The sequence below is a fragment of the Moschus berezovskii genome, chromosome 12, assembly GCF_049115385.1.
Source record: "Moschus berezovskii isolate FMDL1 chromosome 12, NW_MosBer_1.0, whole genome shotgun sequence".
NCBI lineage: Eukaryota > Metazoa > Chordata > Mammalia > Artiodactyla > Moschidae > Moschus > Moschus berezovskii.
In genome coordinates, this window is record NC_142471.1 from 34,725,625 (window position 1) to 34,749,393 (window position 23,769).

Below are 23,769 nucleotides of genomic sequence, written 5' to 3' on the forward strand. Positions count from 1 at the left end.
TGAGATAATTAGGTCTTGCAAACTGGTCATCTGTCATCTCATTTCCATGTTTGATGGGGTTCCTAAATATTGGTACCATTTGTTGAATACTCCCTTGTGCTCGTTTTGAAGGAGTGTTGCTCTAAAAGGGAGGAAGAGAAGTGAGGTCGTACCTGAAGGGAAAATTGAGATTAGGAGAGGCTGTTTTTTGTTTGTTTTAAAATCAATGAATGAGTGGCTAAACACATAAATGATAAGACCATGTTAGTATGCTGAAAAGAATGATCCGTAGTGCGGAGGCATGCGATGAAATGGGATGACTGAAGCTATGTCCTCAAGCAGATGAGATGGGGATAGATTTAAAACACAGATGGGAGGAGTGGCTGTAATGAGACATTTGGCTGGAATCCAGATATCCCATGCTTACAGAGTCCCCCAGGCCATAGAGGGGAGTGGCTCTTGGGGAAGAGACTTGGACTTAGCCAGGAGGACTGATTTCCAATGGCCCTGTGCTTCCTCCAGAGGGTCCTGGAACAGGGTGGATAGCTTCTATGAGCTTTGGTTTTGGTCTCCTTGTTAGATGATTTTGCATACTCTGCAGAGTCGCAGCAAGTATTAAACAAGACAATGTAAGTAGAACCCTTGGCATGGAAAATAAAAGTGATTTCAATTCTATCACTGAGAGAGAACTGTATTTACCATTTTAATGTATTTTTGCACCTATCTTTTTCCCACTTAATATAAACACATACTTAAAAATACTATTGTTTTTTACACACACTTCTATAACATGCTTTTAGCACTTAAATATGTTGAGGACAATTTTCCACAATAATTTTTCTATAGCATCATGTTTTAAATATATGCACATCATTACAGTAGGTGGATGTACCATACTGTGTTTTAACTAGTTCCCGTTGTAGACATCATGGAAGTTGCTCCTTATTATTTTCTATTATAAATAACACTGTTAAAATGTCCTTTCATCTGTATTTTCACATACATCCATGGTTATTTCCCTACAGACGTTTTCTGGCAGTGGAATTTCAGATGACCTGTGGGCAAGCTCTGTCACATGGCTACAGAGAGAGAGGAAGAGGATTTCAGGGGACAGCACAGACAGGCAGAGTGAAGTGTGATACCTGCAGGGTGCTGATGAATGGCTCGCTCTCCTTCAGGAAACAGGGCTCTGGGGGCCTGAGATCAATCTGTAGATGTGATCTGTCTCCTTTAACAATTTAATTGCTGCCCTGGTTGAAGACATAAGGCAGGTTTACCAAATATGAGGATATTGTGAAGTTGGCAAGGATATGTTGAATGATGGAATCAAGATGCAAGGGAGACCCTGAATGGCAGGAAGAACAGGCTGAAGCAAACAGGAGAGACTGAATCGGGAAAAAACCTGCAGTGTCTTAACAATGATAAATCTAGACTATGCACATCAGGGCTAGAGTAGAGCTGGATGAACGCCAGGTCATGCCAAAAAGACATGGGAGTTGATGTCGTGTGGTTGACCCCCCAAACTCATGCAAAACAATCCAATAAATCTCAGGTGGTATTGGTGTGAGTACAGTGTCCAGACCTTGTGCCAGTGGAATGTTGATAAGCTGGAGCTCAGCAGAAAAAAAAAAGTGGTCAGGCTGGTGAATGATCTAGACTGTAACTGTTCAATAGAAATATTGTTGTTGTTCCATCACTAAGTCATGTCCAACTCTTTGTGACCCCATGAACTGCAGCACGCCAGGCTTCCCAGTCCTTCACTGTCTCCTAGAGTTTGCTCAAATTCATGTCCATTGAGTCAGTGATGCCATCCAGCCATCTCATCCTCTGTCACCTCCTTCTCTTGCCCTCAATCCTTTCCAGCATCAGGGTCTTCTCCAACGAGACAGCTTTACAATGCAGGCCATATCAATCTATCTATCTAAAATTTAAGAAATTTCTAGTAGCCAGTACAATATTTTAGATAACTCAGTCTATCTAAAATATTATCATTTCAGCATGTAATCAATATGAACAAATTATTGAGATATTACATTCTCTTTTTTCCTCCTATATGCTAAGTCTTTGAAATCCAGTGTACAGCATGTAATCAATATGAACAAATTATTGAGATATTACATTCTCTTTTTTCCTCCTATATGCTAAGTCTTTGAAATCCAGTATACTTCCAGCACATCTCAGTTCAAGCTCTAAATTTTCAATGGTGAAAATGAAATGTAGTTCACTGAAACAAAAAGTTGTATATAGTGGAAAAATATTTTATACTACTTTTGTTTTTTAATTTAAATTTAAATGATTAAAATTAAGCACAATAAAAATTGAGGTCCTCAGTTGCCCCAGTTCAGTTCAGTTCATTTCAGTTCAGTCACTCAGTCGTGTCCGACTCTTTGCGACCCCATGAATCACAGCATGCCAGGCCTCCCTGTCCATCACCAACTCCCAGAGTTCACTCAAACTCATGTCCATCGAGTCGGTGATGCCATCCAGCCATCTCATTCTCTGTCGTCCCTGTCTCCTCCCACCCCCAATCCCTCCTAGCATCAGAGTCTTTTCCAGTGAGTCAACTCGTCGCATGAGGTGGCCAAAGTATTGGAGTTTCAGCTTTAGCATCAGTCCTTCCAATGAACACCCAGGATTGATCTCCTTTAGGATGGACTGGTTGGATCTGCTTGCAGTCCAAGGGACTCTCAAACATCTTCTCCAGCACCACAGTTCAAAAGCATCAATTCTTCGGTGATCAGCTTTCTTCACAGTCCAACTCTCACATCCATACATGATAACTGGAAAACAGTTGCCCCAACAGCACTTCAAATACTCAGTAACCTCATGTGGCCAGTGGCTATTGAAACTGGACAGGGAAGGTCTATGCCCTATGGTTGCTACACAAAATGTGTTCCATGGACCAACAACATTTGTGTCCTCTGGAAATTGGTTAGAGATGCAGATGCTCAGGCTCCACCCAGAACTCCTGAGTCAAAATTTGCATTTCAGCAAATTGTCTGCATGATTCATGTGCTCACTTGAGAAATAGTGATCTAGATGTCAGGCGATGACTTGGGGAATGTATGAAGAAACCAAGAATGTTTTGCATGGGAAAAGGAAACCTCAGAACACCGTGATAATTTTCAAACATTTAAGGCCCTGTGTGTGGAAAGTGGAAAAGATCAGGTGGAAGAACTGAGACCACACAGGTGGAGGTGGGGCTGGGGTGGGAGAAAGGGAACTGAACTTTTTTAAGCGTCCATAGTTAATTTCACTTAATCCTCATAACTGGAGGATTCCAAGAACTGGGCTTGGAATTAACTCAGACAATCTGAGTTGAGATCTAATCATCACTAATCACTGTGCATCCTCAAGGAAAATTTACTTAGCCACTCTGAGCCTCAGTTTATTGTCTCTAAAATGGGAAAAATAACAGCCCACATGCCATAATGTGAAGACCATGTAGGCAAGGACCGTAATCACTGTATTTACCACACCTTCCCTGGGCTCAGACATGGCATAGATTCAGTCTGCAATGAGGATTTCTTTGTAAACTAGGCAGAGCTCTGGCCTGTGAAGGATGGCTGGTGCTACTATTAGCAGGCTTGTAGTTTAGGGTGACAGATTGCGTTTTTCAGTAGACACAAATGAACCCTGCCCTTGCGTGTCTTCATCGCGCCAAAAGCCCATTTTTTGTTTACAGCCCTGATTGATCTGGGTTGATCTATCTGCAAACCTTTTCATCAGGAGGGTGAAAATAGAAAACTGGGGAGGGGAGGTCAGGGCTCCTCCATCTTACCCTGCTCAATGGGTGGTGCTGGGTCTCTAGCCACGTTACCTTAATGGGGGTAAAAGACCTCCAAAGAGTGGTACTGGGTCATTCTAAGATGGGGAGAAACTGGCCCGTCAGAGCGTTTCTCAGCAAAAGATCTCATTGCTGCTGCGCCAAACCACATCTGTGCTCTGTCAAGTAAACAAAGAATATCTACAGCTCTCAGGCAGGCACTAACATTAGCCGAGTGAGGGCTTTTTGGGGACCAGGGAGAGTAGGCTCGCATTTGAAAATGAACCACTGTACGTGGATTTATAGCACTGCTTTTCTGATGAAGAGGGGGAAATATTTTTCTCTGGGAGATTAGAATTTACTAGTGGATTCAAGTGTAACTTTGGAGAGTGGCAGAGGTATTAGATGTGGCAGTATCACAGTATTGTTTTATTGGCAATTAGATTTCAAACTGGCACGAATGTATGAAAATAAGTCTCAATTATGGGCCTGCGAAGTTTCTCCACCATCTGTCAACAGTTTGCTCCTTATGCCACAACATGTGTACCTTTGGAGGGAAAATGATTTAATAGCCCAAGTCAAGAGGTACAGCTCACCAAATTATATTGGAGTTTATGGCCAAGGCCTGCATTTGTGATTTTTGATGCAGAGAAAGCAAACATGAACTTGTGTGCATACACACACACTCTTCAGGGTCTCACAGCTGTCAGAGATGGAAGATATCTTCAAAAAGAGTGAATTTAACTTTTGCATTTTATAATTGGGAAAAATCAAGTCCCAGAGAGGCCAGGGACTTGTGCAATTGGTGCTGTGAGATGGGGCAGAGCTGGAATGATAACAATAGGAAACTTAGGGATGGGGCAGTGGTGGGTTAGTAAATGTGTAACAACCTCTGAGGAAATGAAAGCCCTGATGTGTAGCACCTGCCTATCCCCATGATGTAAGCACTTTCATGACGGTGATTTCACACTAACGCGATATCACTGAATGTGTAGTTTGGAAGGGATGCACGATCGCCTCTCACAAGCCAATTTCGGTGGCTCCAGTGTACCATTGTAAAGGGGGATGGAGTTGGTTATAGGTATTTGTGGTTTGCCTGGCCAGCATCTGTTTCCGTTTCTGGTAAGTGTACCCTAATTTTCCTGGAGGGTATTCACCTGTACCCTGTTTTCAGCCCATGGATTTTGGTTAGGGTGACCCCATCACCAACTCCAGGAGTGGTGTGTGACTCAGGCCTGGGCCAATTGGTGTATTTCAGCTCCCTGGACATTGACTGGTTCAGGGTCGGGCGTGGACTCTGGGAGTCAGGCCTGGGACCTTTGTTTGAAGTGGTGGTCTGAGAGCTAGGAAGGAGCAGTTTGTACCGAGTGGTGGCCAGTTTGCCACCAGGAGAGAAGAGGCTATCGAGAATGAAGACAAACACAGAGGAGAGCAGAGCTGAGACTAGAAAGAACAGGCCCTGAGTCTGTTCTTTGCTTCTGGATCTATCTGAGCTTCAGGTGTAGTTCCTGGACATTCTGAGAATCAACGAACATGTTTCATTTTTTTTTAAAGTCTGTGCAATTATTATGTCAATTATGCCTCACTTTTAAAAATGTATCCAGACAGAATCAGTTGTGGAGCAGGGCTCCTTCAGGTCTACTCACTTCTGGAGCAGAAGCTCAGTTCTTAGCTGCCTTTCCCAACCATGCCTTTTTCCCCTCTGTCCAAACTTCAGCAAGCATCCTTGTTCTGAATAGGATTTGGGGAAACTGCACGTTTCTTTATCAGGCATGGTGCCTCTGATGGGAAGAGTTCTAACCGACGAGTTTGTCCCTGAGAGCTATACTAGGGAATCTCTAGAGCCTTTTTGATCTGTTGCTTATCTAGAGTTTGATCCATGAAGCCACAAGCCTTGTCTATCTTGGACATCATTGCTTTCACAGAACCCAGCATATGCCTGATGTGTGGGAAATGCTCAGTAAATATTAGTGGAATGTCTTGTATCAGGCAGGCTTTGCTGTGTTATGATGCTATAACAAACAACCTCTAAACTCAATGGTTTATAACAACAAAGTTTTATCTTTCACTCAAAGTCTTTTATCATTTATGTTGGCTACAGCTCTGCTCCATGTCTTTTTGTTTCAGGGTCCAGGCTGAAGGAACAGCTCCCCCTGGGAACATGAAAATCTCATGGCAGAGGGAAAAAGAGCAAAGGCAGAACACGTGATGACTTTTAAACTTTCTGCTTAGATAAGGTACTTGGTACTTTTTTTGTGTTCCATTGGTCAAAGCAAGTCACTTGGCAGGGAGATGTCCTCCAAAGCAAGACACTGCATACCACAGATATCAGTAGAGATGAATAATCAATCCCCTTATAGGTTGGGAGTGAGTAATGAGGAATAATAATACAGGCAACCACACACTTGAAGGGAGAATGTGGGGATGCGGTTAGAACTAATCTCGTGAAACTGAACATTTGAGTATAGACTGACCCAGCACTGGGCTTCCCTGATAGCTCAGTTGCAATGCAGGAAACCCTGGTTTGATTCCTGGGTCAGGAAGATCCACTGGAGAAGGGATAGGCTACCCACTCCAGTATTCTTGGGCTTCCCTTGTGGCTTAGCTGGTAAAGAGCTGCCTGCAATACGGGAGACCTGGTTTCGGTCCCTGGGTTGGGAAGATCCCCTGGAGAAGGGAAAGGCTACCCACTCCAGTATTCTGGCTCAGAGAATTCCATGGACTGTATAGACAATCGGGTTGCAAAGAGTCGGACATGACTGAGTGACTTCCACTTTCTTTCACTTTGACCCAGCAATGCCCGGAGAGCTTCTTGCCTGTGGGAACCAGTGTTATGGTAATGTTTATAGGAGCATGTTTGGTATAGCAGAAAACTCCCAGCTCAAACAACTTAAATGTCTGTAGACAGATGAATGGATATATAAGTTAGAGTACATTTACACAAAGGGATGTAATGCAGCAGTGAAAGGGAATGAGCCTCAGTTTTCGGAACAACATGAATACATCGTAGAAGCATATTAAGTTAAGTGAAATAAGAAGATACAGAGAATTTGATTCTAATTTTGTAAATCATTCACGTGAAAAAATCACACAAAAAGCAAATGAATGATAAACACAAAAATCAAGATTTGGCTGCTTTGAGTGGGGCAAAGTATGACAGTGGGATAAGCGGATACAACTTACTGGTGATGTTCTAGCTTTCAGATGGGGTGGTAGGTTGGGAGAAGTCATTTTCATATTGTGCATTTTAACATATTTGTTACATTCTTTTGGGTCTATCAAATATTATGTTCAAAATGGAATTAGAAAAGAATCCAAAAATAACAGCTAGGAAAAGTAATAACTTTTAAAAAGATGAGTGGTTATGGAAAAGTGCTGTCTTAAAAAGTGGAATTCCTAGAAGCAAATTTGGCAAATACACGTTGGGGCAGAATTCCAGGATCAGGATAGATCGTGGGTCCCCTCAGCACCGTCCCTAGACTGTGGGCAGTTCACACCATCAGCCCTCCCCACGCCTGGGGGAATACCTGTGTCCTCATTGGCCCCAATATCATGCTCCCTAGATTGCTGCAGGGACTGAGATGCATGCAGGGACCCTGCCTATGGGCCCAGACATTCCAGGTCCACAAAGAAAGGTTCGGCCCTGTGGATGAACACAATGGATGATTGGGTTTGTCCAACAGGGGTCCTGATTTAACTGTCCCTGAGTTTGGTCCTCTGTGGGTACATAGACAAGGCTCCTTTTGGCCTTGTAAAGTTGAAGAGGCCACACCCAGATAGCTCTTGGTCACCCCCATGCCACCCTGACCACTCCAGTGAGGTGGCATTCTGCTGGAAGAGTCCCTGATCTGGTCTCCAAGCTCAGGGCAGGAGAAGGAAGCTTCAGATTGGATATTATGGATCTCTGACAAAATAACCCAAGAGCACCTGTCCCCAGATGCTTCAGCATCTTCCTAGTCAGAGTGAGTTACATTACTGAGAGGAACTGCCTGCTGTGGTGACTCCAGGGGCCCAAGTGGCATCCGAGTCTCTTCCATCAGAGAGAGAAGGAGAAGGGTGTTATGGGGCAGCTTGGAGATGTGTCAGACCCGAAACCAGAGCACGGGTGAGACCTACCCAACCTCTGCACGAGGGGGAGCCTGCCCACACCAGCTCTGCTGAACTTCCTTGCCCACCTCTAGGACACATGCAAAAAGCTGCCAACTGCTCCCTTTTGGGGACGGTGCCTGCTTGCCAATCTCTACACTCTCTGGCTCATCTAGCTCATTTTAGTTTGGTTGCTTCTGGTTGCAGGTAATAGAAATCCAAAAAAATGTAATTTTTCTCTATTTGCATTTATATAGGAGTAGATATAGCGTTAGGTGAAACTTGGTCCAGGATTCCAAAAAATATCACTGAGCCCTCTTTCTCTATCTCATCTCTTCTTGGTTCAGCTTTCCAGTGTGGGCTTTATTTCAGAGAGACTTCTCACCACTCCCAGCTGTAGGGGTCTCCCGGAGCTTCTGGGACTCCACTAAAGTCCAGCAGGAAAGAAGTAACTTCTCAGCCCCCATGCCTATTAAAAGCCCTGAGATTCATCCTGTTGGGGTCACGTGCCCCTTCCAAGCCAATGACAGTGACTGGGGACTGGGAGGCATTGTTTGGTGTAGTCAGGTCACACGATCTCCTCAGGGCTGGGGGTGAAGTCAGCATCCCCAGAACTTGTGGGTTTCAAGAGAAATCCAGGACTGTGAGGAAGAAGGAAGGGGGACTGGCTGCTCAGAGAGTAATTCACAGCCACTTCCTGTCTGCTGATGCTTGTTGTTCAGTCACCAAGTCAATGATGCCATCCAACCAACCATCTCATCCTCTGTTGCCCTCTTCTCCTTCTGCCTTCAGTCTTTTCTGGCATCAGGGCCTTTTCCAATGAGTCAGCTGCTCATATTAGGTGGCCAAAGAATTGCTGATGCTCGTTAATCGTTTGGAGGAGCACTTTGCACCTTAAACATAACAGTGGTTTATATGCCCCGTGGATGTTAAAAAAGTATTTTTCTCTATGGTTGTTTGCCTTTTAAATTTATGTTTTTTTTAAACTTTTATTTTTAACCATGGTCATTTTCAAACGCACACAAAAGCGAGTGAATACAGTAATGAATGCATCTCTGTCTCCACCAACCAGCTGCAACCATTGTCTTGTGTTGATTTTTGTCTTTCAAAGTTTCAAATTTGTTCAGAGTTCAATCTTCATCTTTTCTATTGTGGCTCCTCCTAATATTCGTGATTGTGTTGAGAGGGAAACTAGATACATAGTCACCTACATTTTTTCTAGGTTTGTTTTATTTGGATATATGCTGTGAAGTGAGGCGCTAACAGGACTTTTCCCCAGGTATCCAGTTTCTCCAGGTCTGTTTATTGAATCATCTATCCTATTCTCACTGGTTTGTGAAGCATCCTTGATCTGATATTAAGTTCTCGCATGTACCAATATCTGTTTCTGGCTACATATTCTGTTTTATTCACCTATGTGTTCTTGCACCAGTATCAGTGTTTTAAATTTAAAAGATGTATAAATAAGTTTTCACATCCAGTAGGCCAAGTTCCACACTAAGCTTCTTTTTTTCAGTGTTTTCTTGACCAACTTTATTCATTCTTCCAGATGAAATGTAGAATGATTTTTCTAAGTTCAAAAAATAACAGCCTTAGGATTTTGATTAGAATTGGTTAAAGTTCTGTGTAAAGTTGGAAAAAAGAACATTTTCTTCATAGTCAGTCTTCAAATGTATAAATATAGCACATCTTCCCGTTTATTCAGGTCTTGTAAGTCCCTCTGTAAAAATGCATGGTGTTATCTCCTATGAGGGCCATTCCTGGGTTGTTTATGTATTCTGCTGTTTATGGATGAGAGATTTAAAGCTTCCCATTTTATTTTCTTTATTCATTCTCTCTGACTTTTTATTTCTATCAAGTCTGAGTCCTCTGAGAGGTTTAGACCATGCTTGATAGGAACCCACCACCCAGTCAGCCAGAGTTTATATTTGCTCTAAAAGTGGAGTCCCTTGGGCTCCACGTTACAGTGGAAAGAGCATAAGATCTGACCTCAAGATAGGCCTGAGCTCAGGCTCCTATCCTGCCCTTTATCAGCCGTGCATCCTTGGGCAAATTATCATTTTGCTTCTCCAAGTCTCATTTTCCTTACTGGCATATGAATGTGGATTGTTTTCTCCATTTTTAATCTATTTCCTTTTATTGTGTTTGTTTCCAAACTTCTCTTTCGTCTCCAGGGGAGGCTAAACTTCCTGGGAACAGAGGTTATGCCTCCTCCATGGCTGCAGGTGGAGACCGTAATCAGGTCACAGTAGATGTTTGGTACTGCCAGGCTGTACTGACTTCAGAGTCCAGCCCATGGACACGATTTTGGTTCACTTGAAATAGAAGATACTTCATTTATTTATTTTTATTTTTAGTAGGAGGATAATTGCTTTACAATGTTGTGTTGGTTTCTGCCATACAACAACATGAATTGGCCATAAATACATATATGCATATAAATATGTACATATACCCCCTCCCTCTTGAGCCTCCCTCCCACCCCCATCCCCATCCCACCCCTCTAGGTCATCATGGAGCCCTGAGATGAGCTCCTTATGTTATATGGCAGCTTCCCATTGGTTGTCTGTTTCACACAAGGTAGTGTGCATTTTTCAGTAAGTTTGTCCTACCCTTTCCCTCTCCCATTATGTGCACAAATCTCTACATCTGCATCTCTCTAAACAAAAGATGCTTTGAAATAACCTGGAGCCCTCACCTGGATTATGGTTCTTTAATAAAACTTTGAAATATGGATAATAGTCTTAAAGAGTGAAATAGTTGAGGTTTATTGAGTTCTTAGCATGTGCCAGGCACCAGGTGATCACGGTCCAGGTGTGATCTCATGAGACTACACAGAACTCTGGTGAGGAAGGTATAATCCCCATCTTAGTTCGGAGATGCTAAGAAACGAAGATCTTGCAGCCCAAGTATGGTGCTACTGAGACTCAGACCAGCTCAGTGCCCTGAACCTGCAGACCCTACCATCTTCCCAACCACAACCAAGTGGTGTGTTAACAGTGCCTCAGGCCTTGGAGGTAGCCCTCTGGTGGTCTAGGTCTTGCTTTTAGCAAAGTAGTGAAGTCAGGGAGCCACTGATTGTGATAGTTGCCTTCTCTTTCTCCTTACATTTTAAGCATCCCCAGAAAAAGACTGATCAATGCTTCTCACTATGGTGTTGAACTCTTACTCATCCAGTCTTTGCCACCTCTTGCTCTCCTGACTTGTGAGTGGCAGGGCAGCGAGGCCTTGTAGGGCTGCTGGGTGGAAGAGAGGGTATGGAGCATGAAAGGGGCACAGGGCATGGAGGTGAAGTACCCACGGCCTGGCGGGATGGCAGTGGGGAAGAGCTCTGGATGGATTTGTGGACGGGCGTGGGTTTGCAGGGGAGAGAGAATGTAGCCATGTGGGAGTATGTGCTTATGTGTGTGGGTCTGTGCCTGTATGTTTGACTACATATGGGTGTTAGTTTAAGCACATGTGTACATACAGTTATGTTCATCTTTGTGCATGGGTTACGCACGTGTGTGTGACTACATATCAGTGCACACGTATGTTCGTGCATGTGTGTGGAGTTGTCATTTGTGTACATTTATGTGTTCACATGTAGGGGAGGATGTGTATATCTTTGTGTAGGATTTTATGGGTATGTGTGCCTGGGTGGATGTCAATATATGTGTGTGTGTGTAATTGTGTGTGTGCTTGTACGTGTGTGAGAGTGTGTGAGTCTACGTACGGCAGGGCCCTGGACTGCAGAGCTGGGTGCCTTTCCTTCACTCCTGACAGATGGTCCAGCTAATGAGGGCCCCTCTGCCACCTGCCTGCATGCCCCCCTCCCCAGGGCCTTGCTCCCTCCCCCGAGTCCTGCTGCCTTCCTGTGGTGTTTCTCCTCTCCCCGCCCCCTCCCTGACATGTGTGCCTTTTTGGCTGCTGTGTGGGAAAGGTGGGATTAGGACAGAGCTGAGAGCCAAGGCTGCCCTGGCCTGAGGCTACGGTGACAGGGCCAGGAAGCTGGCAGGGCTGAGAGTGTGTGTGCACGTGTGCCTATGCATATGCATGTGCGCGTGTGTGTGTGTGTGTGTGTGTGTGTGTGTGTTTGTGTGCGCATGTGGTGGTTACCGTGGCAGGGAGGCAAAGCCCAGGCCGCCCTTACCAGTGCCTGGCCTCATCCACAGGGTGGGCAGGCAGCCCAGGGTAGAAAGGCCTGTGCTTTGCAGACAAAAATGCCAGATGGTGGGGGATTTGGGGGAGCCTTCCATGGCCTGGCTGCCAAGGGCAAGGAGGTTTTCTGGAGCTCTGGAGAATGAGCTGGGGGTTTGCTTATGTGCTGCTGTGAGTTTTTTTGGTGAATGTGTGTGTGTGTAGCCTTGTTTTTGCATATTTTAGAATATATTTCCCTTTTGGATTTCTATCAGTTTGCTAAAAAATTTGATCTTTAAGCTTTAGTTTTCTTTTTTTTTTTTGAATAAGGAGAGTACATGTTCCTGCAAGGAAGTCAAAACATCTTTTTTAAACAGAAAATATTTATTGATAGGCTATAAAAAGCAGCACCAAATAAGGCAGACATTTAGATTGGGTGTTTCAGTTGTGAGTGAGCCTTAGGGTCATGGCGAATGCTGGGTTCTGTTCATGTTGTGAATGGGTTTTGCCTCCTGCTGGCTAGTTTTCTAGCTTTGTCTTTAGTGAAAGTTTTCCTGGGTGGACCCACTCATTCTCGACAATGTGCGCTACCTAGTCCTATTGGAAAATGCAGAGCTTGCCCAGGTGCAGGCTCAGACAGGTGTGGGGATGGCTCTGCTCCTCCACCCTGAACCAACATGGCATCTCCATGGAGACCACCCCACGCACTGATCTCACCAGGATAGCCACACCTGAGCACACAACCTTGGGTAGAGACCAGCTTTTCTTTTTGGAAAAGAGAAACGCTGTGGGAGAAGGATGATTTCATGTGAGTGAAGTATTTCCTGGCCCTGACACAGCCCAAGTACTAATGTCTGCACAGGAGGGCGGTGCTCATGGGAGCCTTGGGGATGATGGGTGGGCCTTCCAGTGGAGCTTGCCTTGGAAACAGATCTTCCCAGCCTCAAGAAAATGGCCAGCTGTCTGCCTCTGGCTCTCATCACCAGGCTTAGAAACCCTCCATGGTGTCATGCTGAATAAAGTCCAGACTCCTTAACAGGGCACTGCAGGTGGTAAGCATAGCCTCCTTCCCAGGGCACCTTCTTTTTGTAGTTCATCTGTTGCTACAACTTTGGTATCTTGCTCCAGGCTCTAAATGCCATTTTCTTTTTAAAAGGTACTTTTCTTTCTTTCTTTTTGGCAGTGCTGGGTCTTCCTTGCTGTGTTGGCTTTTCCCTGGTTGTGGTGAGTGGGGGTTAGTCCGTATTGTGTGTGGGCTTCTTTTGTTGTGAAGCACGAGCTCTTCAGTAGTTGCATCTCGCAGGCTCTAGAGCACAGACTCAATATTTGTGGCTCACGGGCTGAATTGCTGCATGGCACGTGGGATCTTCCCGGATCAGGGACCGAACCCATATCTCCTGCATTAGCAGGGGGATTCTTTACCAATGAGCCATCAGGGAAGCCCTGCTTTTAATTTTTAAGCAGAAAAAAAAATGTATTAACATGCTATAAAAGGAGACCCAAATACAAATGAAGACAATAAGACTATCACTCACGCCACCTCTCTCCCCAGGATGCCCTTCGTGCTCCTCTTCCTGCCTGAATCCCATCTTTCTTTCCAGGCTCAGCTAGCTGACACTTCCTCCTTCCATTCCCTGTGCTCCCATGACATATCATAAACTAAGAAAAATCTCAGGTGATTCCTGTCTGAAGTGGCCGCTTTCTTTTCTTGAGGTCGAGGGACTGTATTTAATCCTGACACCTAGTGAAGCTGCTGGCACATAGGAGGTGCTCGGTTGGCTGAACGAATAAACAGAAATGCAAGCAAAAACAAATTTTTTTTTTGAAATGTGTACCACTGAGAACAAGCATTATGATTCTTAACACCGATCTACTCATATCACCATCATCATTATTGTTATCGGTGTGGGGGTGTGTAACTGCATGTGTGGTGACACTGGTCCATTCAGTGGACACAGAAACAGAGCATTTACAAGTTTCACTCACGAAATAAGAGATGATGAGCCAGAAATTGTTACTCATCCGCCCGATACCCACAGTTTCTTCTTCCAGCACTTTCTGTCTTGAGAATAGCCTTCATCAACATCATCTTGCATATGACCTCTCCCTTGCCATGATTATTATCAGCTTCTCTTCCACCTTCCGACTCGCTCCTGATTGAGTACATTTATACCCTGCTGGGAAAGATGGGCCAGTGATTCTGGTCAAACATATGCTGGGTGCTGAGGATGCAGAGATGAAAGAAGCAGGACCCCTCCAATAAGGAGCTCACATCCTAGGAAGAGACCTGTATAGATATGGACAGAGCTTAGCTGATTCTTCAGTAGAAACAGGACCAGATTCACTTCTGAAGCATAGGGGAGAGAGATCTTCACACTGAAAAGCTCCTACTCATTCTGAAAGTTCCAGCTCATCTGCCCCCTACTCTAGAATACCTTCCTGTCCAGAAATGTGGGGATTCAGATGTATAATTCAGCCCCTTCCCCCTACAACCCTCCCACCCCTGCTATATCACACACAGACATAGATAGACATTTGTGTGTAGAGTCCTTCACTAAAGGGGAGTAATTTCTCTTGCAAAAACACAAGCAACCTAAGATTTAAGATTAGATGTTGCTTTTATATAATGTCCCTTGATTGTTTCCATGACTTGAGTTCAACTCTTCCATTGTGTTACTTGATCCTCTTCTCTCTCTGCTGACTTTTTCTCTCTCTTGGATCAACACCCCAACCTCCTTCATTTCTTGGGAGAACAAATGCTCTGTCCACAGCTGATAGCCCCTGGGATGTGCCTGGCTGGCCTTATGGAGGTTCATGGCAGGTGTCTGCCCTGATTGGCCGGTGCTCATGCCACACTTTGCTGTTAGCTGTTTTGAATGTTGCCCTCCCTGGCTTAGCTCCAGTCTCGGCTCCGGGACCCCCACTGCACATCAAGGACTTGGCTTGGCAACACTTTCCTGTTGAGTCCTCTGTCTGCCTTTGTGTTTTGTTAGGTGTGGGTGTATTGAGTAGGAGGAGCCTCTACAAGCTACATCAACCTCCTTCCCCTCACCCAACTACTCCTGGGAATGATCTGCCCTCAGTGCTGTGAGGCGACACCCTCACTTTGGGCTCACACTTCTGGCTGCTGAACCAAGTGGCTGGGAGCAGGACTGCTCCTCAAACAGTGTAGGGATAGGGGAGCAACACCAATCCTCCAGTGGAAAATAAAAAGGTCAGGCAGTATTAATTCATCTGCACAACTCACTGGGCTTAAAAAGCACAGCCTGAAATGGCTTCTTGATTGAGAGAAGATGCTTCATTAATCTTGGCCCTCTCATTTTAGAGTGTGAAGAATGGAGACTAATGGCTGGCATTTCAGTCTCATCGATGGGATGCAAACCCACAGACACTGGACTGTAATTGCAGAGAAACCACAAGAAGGAGAAGGGGAGTGAGCAGGTCGGGGAGATGAGCAGGGAACCCAATATCCTGAGGGTGGTGGTGGTGGGGAAATGCGTGTGTATTAAGTCCCTTCTTGTATATGTTGCCTGTTAATTCAATATCCTGAGTCATCCTGGAGACAGTCCTCCAGGTCCTCAGGGTGAGAGCTCTGGCCTGGAAGTCAAGAGTCCTGGGTTTGAGTCTGGTCCCTCCACTGCCTGACTGGGTGAGTGAAGCAGGTTGGTGCTTCTTGCTGTAAAATTCAGGGAGAGATGACTTCTCTGGTCCATCTCAGTGTTAGGCCGCTTGAAGCAGTGACAGATACCATTTGGGTTAGGCCTTGTAGCCTAGGGTTGAAGGCAATGCCTCTGCATTTTTGGGGTAGCCACACCTTCTTATGAGATCCAGTGTGCTAAGAGACCTACACATAGAAGGTGTCAGGAAGTTAATATGCCAAGAGAGTGTAATTGAGGTAGAACTCTCACCAGGAAGGGAAGGAGGGAAACCTCTTTGCAGTTGGGTGTGGGAAGGATCCTAAAAGGCCTCCTGGAGGAAGAGGGCCTTATGGCTAAGGACAAGCTCTGGCAGGCAGAGAAGACAGAGGTGGAAAGTTTCGACTTCCAAGTATCAGCTCCTGGGGCCCAAGGAGAACTATGTATTTTCTGCAGGTTTCTGGGGTGAGGGAAGAGAAAGAACTAGCCATGGCCTAATCACCTAGAAGTCACCCTCAGTAGCCTTTGAGCTGCACCAAACCTTGTTTCACACTTCCCAGGTTTCCATTCTTGGGCAACCATTCCTGGAGACATAAAAGATTTTTCTTGGTTGCTTACCCATGTTGTGACTTTGGACCAGTGGCATAGCTACTCTGAGCCTTGTTTCCACATCAGTAAAATGTGGATAATAGCATAACTTGATAGGTAGATACTTAGGATTATATGATTTAATATATATAAAATGTTTACCATGGTGACTGGCATGGGATAAGAGCTCAAAAGCGTTGTTGTTGTTTAGTCACTAAGTCATGTCTGATTCTTTTGTGACCCCACTGACTGTAGTGTGCCAGGCTGCTCTGTCCTTGGGATTTCCCAGGCAAGAATACTGGAGTGGGTTGCCATTTTAGCCGCTATCATATGGCTGTCTTAATGATATCATTCCTGAGTACCTACTGTCCCCAGGCACCGTGCACTACATTCTAAGAGTAACTAACACATTGTGATAACAATTCTACATGGGAAGCATTGTTATCATCCCTTTTAGAGAAACCTGAGGCACAGAGATGTTAAGTACCTTGCTCAAGGTCACACAGGTAGTAAGTAGTGGAGATATAATTTGCTTCTAGGCGTCTATGCTCTAAACCACCCTGCTACCCCTGCTACTAGTTCTCTTGGAATTAGTATTATTATTTGGCTTTCAAATATCAGGCTGCAGATCCAGCCCACCAGTGTGGGGAGAGGGGTGAGCAGAGGAGGCATTCTGAAATAGTTTCCTTGTTTCCAGCCAACCTGAGGGACCGACACGGGCGACTCCTGGGGGCAGGGAGATGATATCCCTGCACATACGCAGTAGCAGGAGCCTGCTCTATGGGTATGTGGTCAGACTGGGATGGTCCAGTCTAGAACCTAGGTCAGAAGGCAGCATCTTAGAAATGTGGTTGAAAGTGCTGAAGGATGAACTGGGGGCAGATCAGAGACAAACTTATCTCATGTCTGTGAGGATTCATCTGTCTAGCTTTGGGGAGGTGGTGAGCAAATGTGATCAAATTGCCAACATCCGTTGGATCATAGAAAAAGCAGGAGAATTCCAGAAAAACATCTTCTTCTGCTTCATTGACTATGCTAAAGCCTTTGACTGTGTGGATCACAACAAACTGGAAAATTCTTCAAGAGATGGGAATACCAGACCACCTTACCTGCTTCCTGTGAAACCTGTATGCAGGTCAAGAAGCAACAGTTAGAACTGGACATGGAACAATGGAGTAGTTGAAATTGGGAAAGGAATACATCAAAGCGGTATATTGTCACCCTGTTTATTTAACTTCTATGTAGAGTACATAATGTGAAATGCAGGGTTGGATGAAGCACCAGCTGGAATCAAGATTGCCAGGAGAAATATCAATATCTTGAGATATGCAGATGACACCACCCTTATGGCAGAAAGTGAAGAGGAACTAAAGAGCCTCTTGATGAAGGTGAAAGATGAGAGTGAAATAGTTTAAAACTCAACACTTAAAAAGCAAAGATCATGGCATCTGGTCCCATCACATCGTGGCAAATAGATGAGGGAACAATGGAAAGTGGCAGACTTTATTTTCTTGGGCTCCAAAATCACTGCAGATGGTGACTGCAGCCATGAAATTAAGATGCTTACTCCTTGGAAGAAAAGCTATGACAAACCTAGACAGCATATTAAAAAGCAGAGACTTTGCTTTGCTGAAAAATGTCCATCTAGTCAAAGGTATGGTTTTTCTAGTAGTCATGTATGGATGTGAGAGTTGGACTGTAAATAAAGCTGTCATTTAGTTGCTAAGTAATGTCCAACTCTTGCGACCCCGTGGACTGCAGTCCGCCAGGCTCCTCTGACCAAGGGGATTTTCCAAGCAAGAACACTGGAGTGGGTTGCCATTTCCTTCTCCATGGGATCTTCCCGACCCAGGGATTGAACTTAGGTCTCTTGCACTGCAGGCAGATTCTTTACCAACTGAGCTATCAGGGAATTCTCTAGTAAGAAAGCTGATTACCAAAGATTGATGCCTTTGAAATGTGGTGTTGGAGAAGACTCTTGAGAGTCCCTTGGAATGCAAGGAGATTAAACCCGTCAATCCTAAAGGATTTATTAATCCTGAATGTTCATTGGAAGGACTGATTCTGAAGCTGAGGCTCCAATACTATGGCCACCTAATGAGAAGAATTGACTCACTGGAAAAGACCCTGATCCTGGGGAAGATTGAAAACAGGAGGAGAAGGGGACGACAGAGGATGAGATGGTTTGATGGCATCACTGACTCAATGGATATAAGTTTGAGCAAGCTCTGGGAGTTGATGATGGACAGGGAAGCCTGGTGTGCTGCAGTCCACTCAGACACGACTGAGTGACTGAACAGATGATGAGCAAATGTGATTCTTTGGTCCTTATAAGGTTATTACCTCAGACTTGTAGAGCCACCCATCATCCCTTGGAGAGGGCCTAGCTTGATATTTCCATGGACTTTTCCATGGACTCTTCCATGGATCATGAGGCCCTGGAGCTGTTTTCCTCAGAGTCTGGTGATTGAATCAGCCTTGAAAACTGCAGCTTTCTTCCATATAGAAGATATTATTGGGGTACCACCAATCACTCCCACATTTGCCAAGCCAGTGCACTGGGCTGGACTTCCAGCTATCAGCATCTGGAAGAGAAGCCCCTCTGAAGTCTTTCTTCCTGTGCCTGGGAAACAAGAAGTAGTGGACCTTTAATGACAGTTAGTGACACCCCTCCCTAGCCCACCTCAGTGACTGGCCACAGTTGGGGTATAAATACCCCAGCTCCCTCACTCCTGATAGTATAACTCTGAGGCACATATCCCCCGCCATGTCCCAAAGATCTCCTGTGGATGAAGCTCCTGCTGCCCACAGTGATAACTTGCTTGGTAACTCCTCCTTCATGGCTGCCTTCTTTTTCCTATCGCACTTCTTTTTAAAAAATAATATTTATTTATTTGGCTGCACCAGGTTTTGGTTGTGGCATGTATGCTCCATAGCCCATGGGCTCAGTAGTTTCTGCGTGAGTTTAATTGCTTAGAGTCATGTTGGGATCTTAGTTCTCCCACCAGGGGTCGACCCAGGTCCCCTACACTCCAAGGCAGATTCTTAGCTACCGGACAACCAGGGAAGTCCCCTATCTCATTTCTTTATTTCCCTACCAGGGTTCCCTGACATCACCTCCCAAATAAACTGCTGGCACTCAAATTCTTGTATTACAGCCTGCTTCTGGGGGAAACCCAAGCTAAGATAGCTGCTCTTGGAGATTTCTACAGCACATTAAAGCATTCAAGGCTCTGAGTAATCTTATAGTGAGACCTAACTAACTTAACCACCTAACTAACTTAACTAACTTTCCCAGACTTGTTTGACCAGAGGATTCCTTTTTAACCTGGTACCCAGTAACCACCCGTGGAACGTTGCTCTGCGGCACACACTGTGGGAAACTGTGATCTAACCCTACCTCACAGTTTAAGGCTGGGTTATCTGAGGCCCAAAGAGGGGAGTGAGCAGCTGAGCCTGTTCTTGGCAGAGCTGGGATTAGGACTCACGGCCCCTCCACTCCTGGTCCAGGTGCATTTTCTAACTGTCGTAATTTCCTCCTCATCTGTGATATGCAGAGAATAATATTTCCTCCATAAGAGCTAAGGTAACATGTGTGAAATCCAGAGTGAGCTGAAGAGGATTATATCAATATGTGGAATGATTATTCTGACAGTGAGAGAGGGGGTGGAGAGCCCTAGACTTAAGAACCAGGTTAGTTCAGTGGCTCAGGGGCATCTGAGTCATTCCTGGAGGAGACAAGGTGCCTGGAATTCTTAAACCCACCAGGCTTCCCGCAAGAGCACTCCCCCCACCCTTCTCCACAACCTGTCAAACCCAAGGCTGACCAGAAATATCAGCTTAGAGGAAAGTCGGAAAATGGCTTAGAGAGGGCCAGCATCCATCTTGGAATGTACTTATCTCATTTTCGCAGTCACTGGAGACAGCCAGGGAGGAGAACCAGATGTTCAAGCATCCCTTTCCTGCTCTCACTCTCTTGCTCTATCTTTTCTGTAAATTGAATTTAAAGGACCTGTTTCTTAGCAACAGCAGCAGCCCGTGATTACAGAGTCCTCCTTGGCCATTTCAATGCCCAAGGTTTCAGTAAGCAAATAAACCTCTCAGTACAGGCTGGGGATTGGGGACAGATAGCAGGACCACAGTGGAAGCCAGCACACCCAGTGGTATGTTTAGAGGGGTTTCCAGAGGACCCCAGCTGAGGGCAGGAGGGCCTGCAGAACCCTCTGTGGCTCCCAGGTACACATGGGAGGGCTTTGTAAAAAGAGCAGTAGATGAAATCTCAGGAAACTCAAGTCTGGCACTAGCAACACTGCAGGGTTACCTTGGGCAAGTCACTGAATTTTTCTAAGCGTTGGCTTCTGCACCTGTCAGATTGGTGGTAACACCTTTCCAAGCTGAGGTGTAAAAGTGATCAGAGCATGCAGATGTCTGAAATGCGTGAGGAATGATGATGGGTGACAGGGGTTAGGAATGTTTCCTTCCTTGGCCTGTAATGCTTTGCCCCCTATCACTGGAGAAAGCAAACCAGATCCTGAAAGCTGTGAGATAACCTTCCCTTCTCCCCAGAGCCTTGACTATGTCTTCAGGCTTGTGGACATGAAAATTGTGGGGTAGGAGGAGGTCCTGCCTGGGAAATGGGAGGAGAAGACCTCTCGGGGCAGTCCTGATGATTAGAGCGATGCCAGGCCTTTGGGGCCCCTTTGCTTATTTCATACCTTTCTGGTCCTTGTAGGCACTTGAATTTGAGATCTCTGCTTTACTGGCAATCCCTTGAACATTTATAAGATGGGGATGTTAATAAGACCTATCTAAAATAATGATTATTAGCTGCACTGCCTGGCTTGTGGGATCTTAGTTCCTTGACCAGAAATCTAACCTGTGCCCCCTGCAGTGGAAGCATGGAGTCCTAACCACTGGACTGCCAGGGAAGTCCCTAAAATAGTTATTATTAAAGTGAAATGATGTAATGCATGTAAAGTGCCCAGCACATGGCAGGATTTGAAAAATATTGGTTTTTGTCCCCCTAAAACTTTCAAAGCTTTGAGTCATTTGTATTAGTGGGTCAGCCATAGGAACCTAGAACGGTTCTTTCTAGAGGCAACCTTTGTTTAGGCATGAATTCCTTCTGCCATTCATTCATTCAGGCACTGCTGTGTCAGAGTTTGGTCTCTAAAGATCAAGTTCAAGTTCAAATCAAGGTCAAGGCTTGGCTGCTTAAGATGTGGGTGGTCTTGGCTAAGCACTTGACTTCTGAGTCGCCCCGTTCCATTCACTCATGCATGCATTTAGTTTTTGCTAGGCATCATGGTACTTGGTGATGAGGCTTTAGTGATACATAAGACAGACAAAAGAAAGTCCTAGTCTTGTTTCCTAGCAGCAGAGCCTGAAGCTGCGGTTCAGGTGAATGTGGTTTATTAGGGAATGTTCTTAGGAAATGCCTTTAATGGAGGGAGTAAAGCAGGACAGAGAAAGAGAAAAAGCTGAGGTCAAATCTTGCCTCGATCTGATCCACAAGGAGGTGATTGGGTCCTGAATTGTAAACCACACTGTAAAGTGTTCCCCCTTCAGGCAAGAGGAGCAACATTTTATACTCCCAATTCAATCAGGCATTGGCTATAGACCAATGCTGGGGTTATGTGATCTCTGGGCAAAGCAGCTCCTGCCAGCCAAGGACAGTTCTCTGGAGAAGGGAGGCAGCTGTGACTGTTTGCAGCCAACATTCACAACAGTTGGGAGATGGGTATCCAGGCCAGGTAAGAGCATCTGTGCCAGGCACTGACTTTGTCTACCTCAGCCCACCACTCGCACCACTGAGATCCTGTTGACTCTCACATTCCGTTCATCCCACCTGGTGCCAGCTTCTCGAGAAATCCATGGTTGTAATTCCTGGGGAAACTTTTAGGAGGAGGATTAGTGGGACATGCTACAGTTCCTATTGCCACAATCTCAAGACCACAGTTGGTCATCATTATCTTCCTCCTCTTCTATTTGCTTTCGATTCTTCTGATCCTTGGCTAGCACTTTTGCTGGTCTGGGTGGCTTGCCAGGTGGGGTGGCCCAGGCACTCATCTCTAAGGGAGTCTGAGCACCTGGTTACTCTGCCATTCTCAGGCTGTGGTTGGTGCACCTGCTCCTTATACACAATACTAGGTATGGGAGTACCAGACACACTCCAGTGAATCACGTGAGTTCCAAACACATTTCTCCATGTTCCCATTATCTGGACGCAAGCCACACTTCTTTATGATGACCAGGGCCAGTGATCCCTCACAGTATAGAAACTCTTTCTGTGTCTGCTGATCCAGTAACCCAGGAAGCGGTGATAGAACCTTGATAAACCTGGCTAACAAGAAGCCCACGCTGTTGGGTTTGTACCTAACTCAGTCCCTGCCACTGTGGTTACTTTGTTTATGAGCTCATTGTGCACACTACTGCTGATCAAGAACTGAGACTAGCTAACATTGCCTGGCTAAGTCATCCTGTTTAGTCTTTCACAGAAGGTGATCCCTGGTGTATGGCATCTTCACACTTGTGTTCACTCCTGTGAGCCCATTCCCAAGCCTCTACACGAGACTTCCTCGTCCCTGGACTTCAATCTCGTTCCTTCTAGACTCCTGGCTATCAAGCCCTGTTGTTCACTATTGCCCATCAGTCTACATATGTCCTAACTTTAGGCCACTTCTTTCTTCACACAGAGTGGATGATCAGATGCCTTGCCTGAAACTTTTGCACTAGAAGGACCTCTTCTTACTATTGTCTGTTAGGGTCCCCTGAGTTTGGCGGTGGTGCGACAGTGTCCATTTTCTGTTTGTACCAACACCTGTGAACCAAACTTGAGCTCCTTCTTCCTCTGTCACTTGGTCGTGGGGAACCTCTCATAGGACTATAGGTGTGAGTTGAGGGAGAGACATTGCGGCAAACATGTTTAGTGACATGGAGTATGGGACCCCTGTTTGTTCAGTTACTTCTATCCTTGGACCTGTTTGAACATGATCCTGGGTATACCATGTCCAATTTCTGATGATTGCTGACATTCCCAGATCCCAGTGGGTTGTTTTGGTCTCATGGTTACTTGGTGTCCCATGATCAAATACTCTTGTTACTTCTTACTTATAAAGGTTTGATGACATTGATGACATGATGTCATAAGTACAGTGATGTTCTGTGGAATGCCTAGATGTTTCAGGCCCCCTTGGATATATGATGACAGAATGAAGGAGAATGAATAGAGTCTTGTGAGAGTATGAAAAGAGAATTGTGGATGAATACTGCTGTTCATCCCTCATGAATATGAACTGTTCTGGGTACTCCTTTCTGCTGGGTATGGGAAAAAAAGCATTTATCAGCTCAAAAGCTGCCTATCATTTACCTGTAACTATACTAATTCACTCTAGTTGAGATAACACATCAAGCTGAAATGCTGCACGTGGGGCTACTATTTGGTTTCGTTTGGAGTAGTTCACTGTAATCTGCCATGGCAGAGGCCAGACTAGTGTATTAAATGGGAAATATGATAGGGACCATCTCCTCTGCACTTTTAAAATCTTTGTGGATGACACTAATCTCTGCCATTCCTGCGAGAAGTAGTAATGTTTT

The 23,769-nt window shown here is 45.2% G+C and overlaps 1 long non-coding RNA gene across 1 annotated transcript in view; it reads left to right on the forward strand.

Annotated features, from left to right (window-relative positions):
- LOC148775969 (uncharacterized) overlaps window positions 1-23,769 on the forward strand; it is an 86,664-nt gene that overhangs the window by 60,532 nt on the left and 2,363 nt on the right. Inside the window, exon 2 of the long non-coding RNA XR_016038747.1 lies at window positions 5,873-5,982. This is a non-coding gene — a long non-coding RNA (uncharacterized LOC148775969). The remainder of the gene's footprint in view (window positions 1-5,872; window positions 5,983-23,769) is intronic.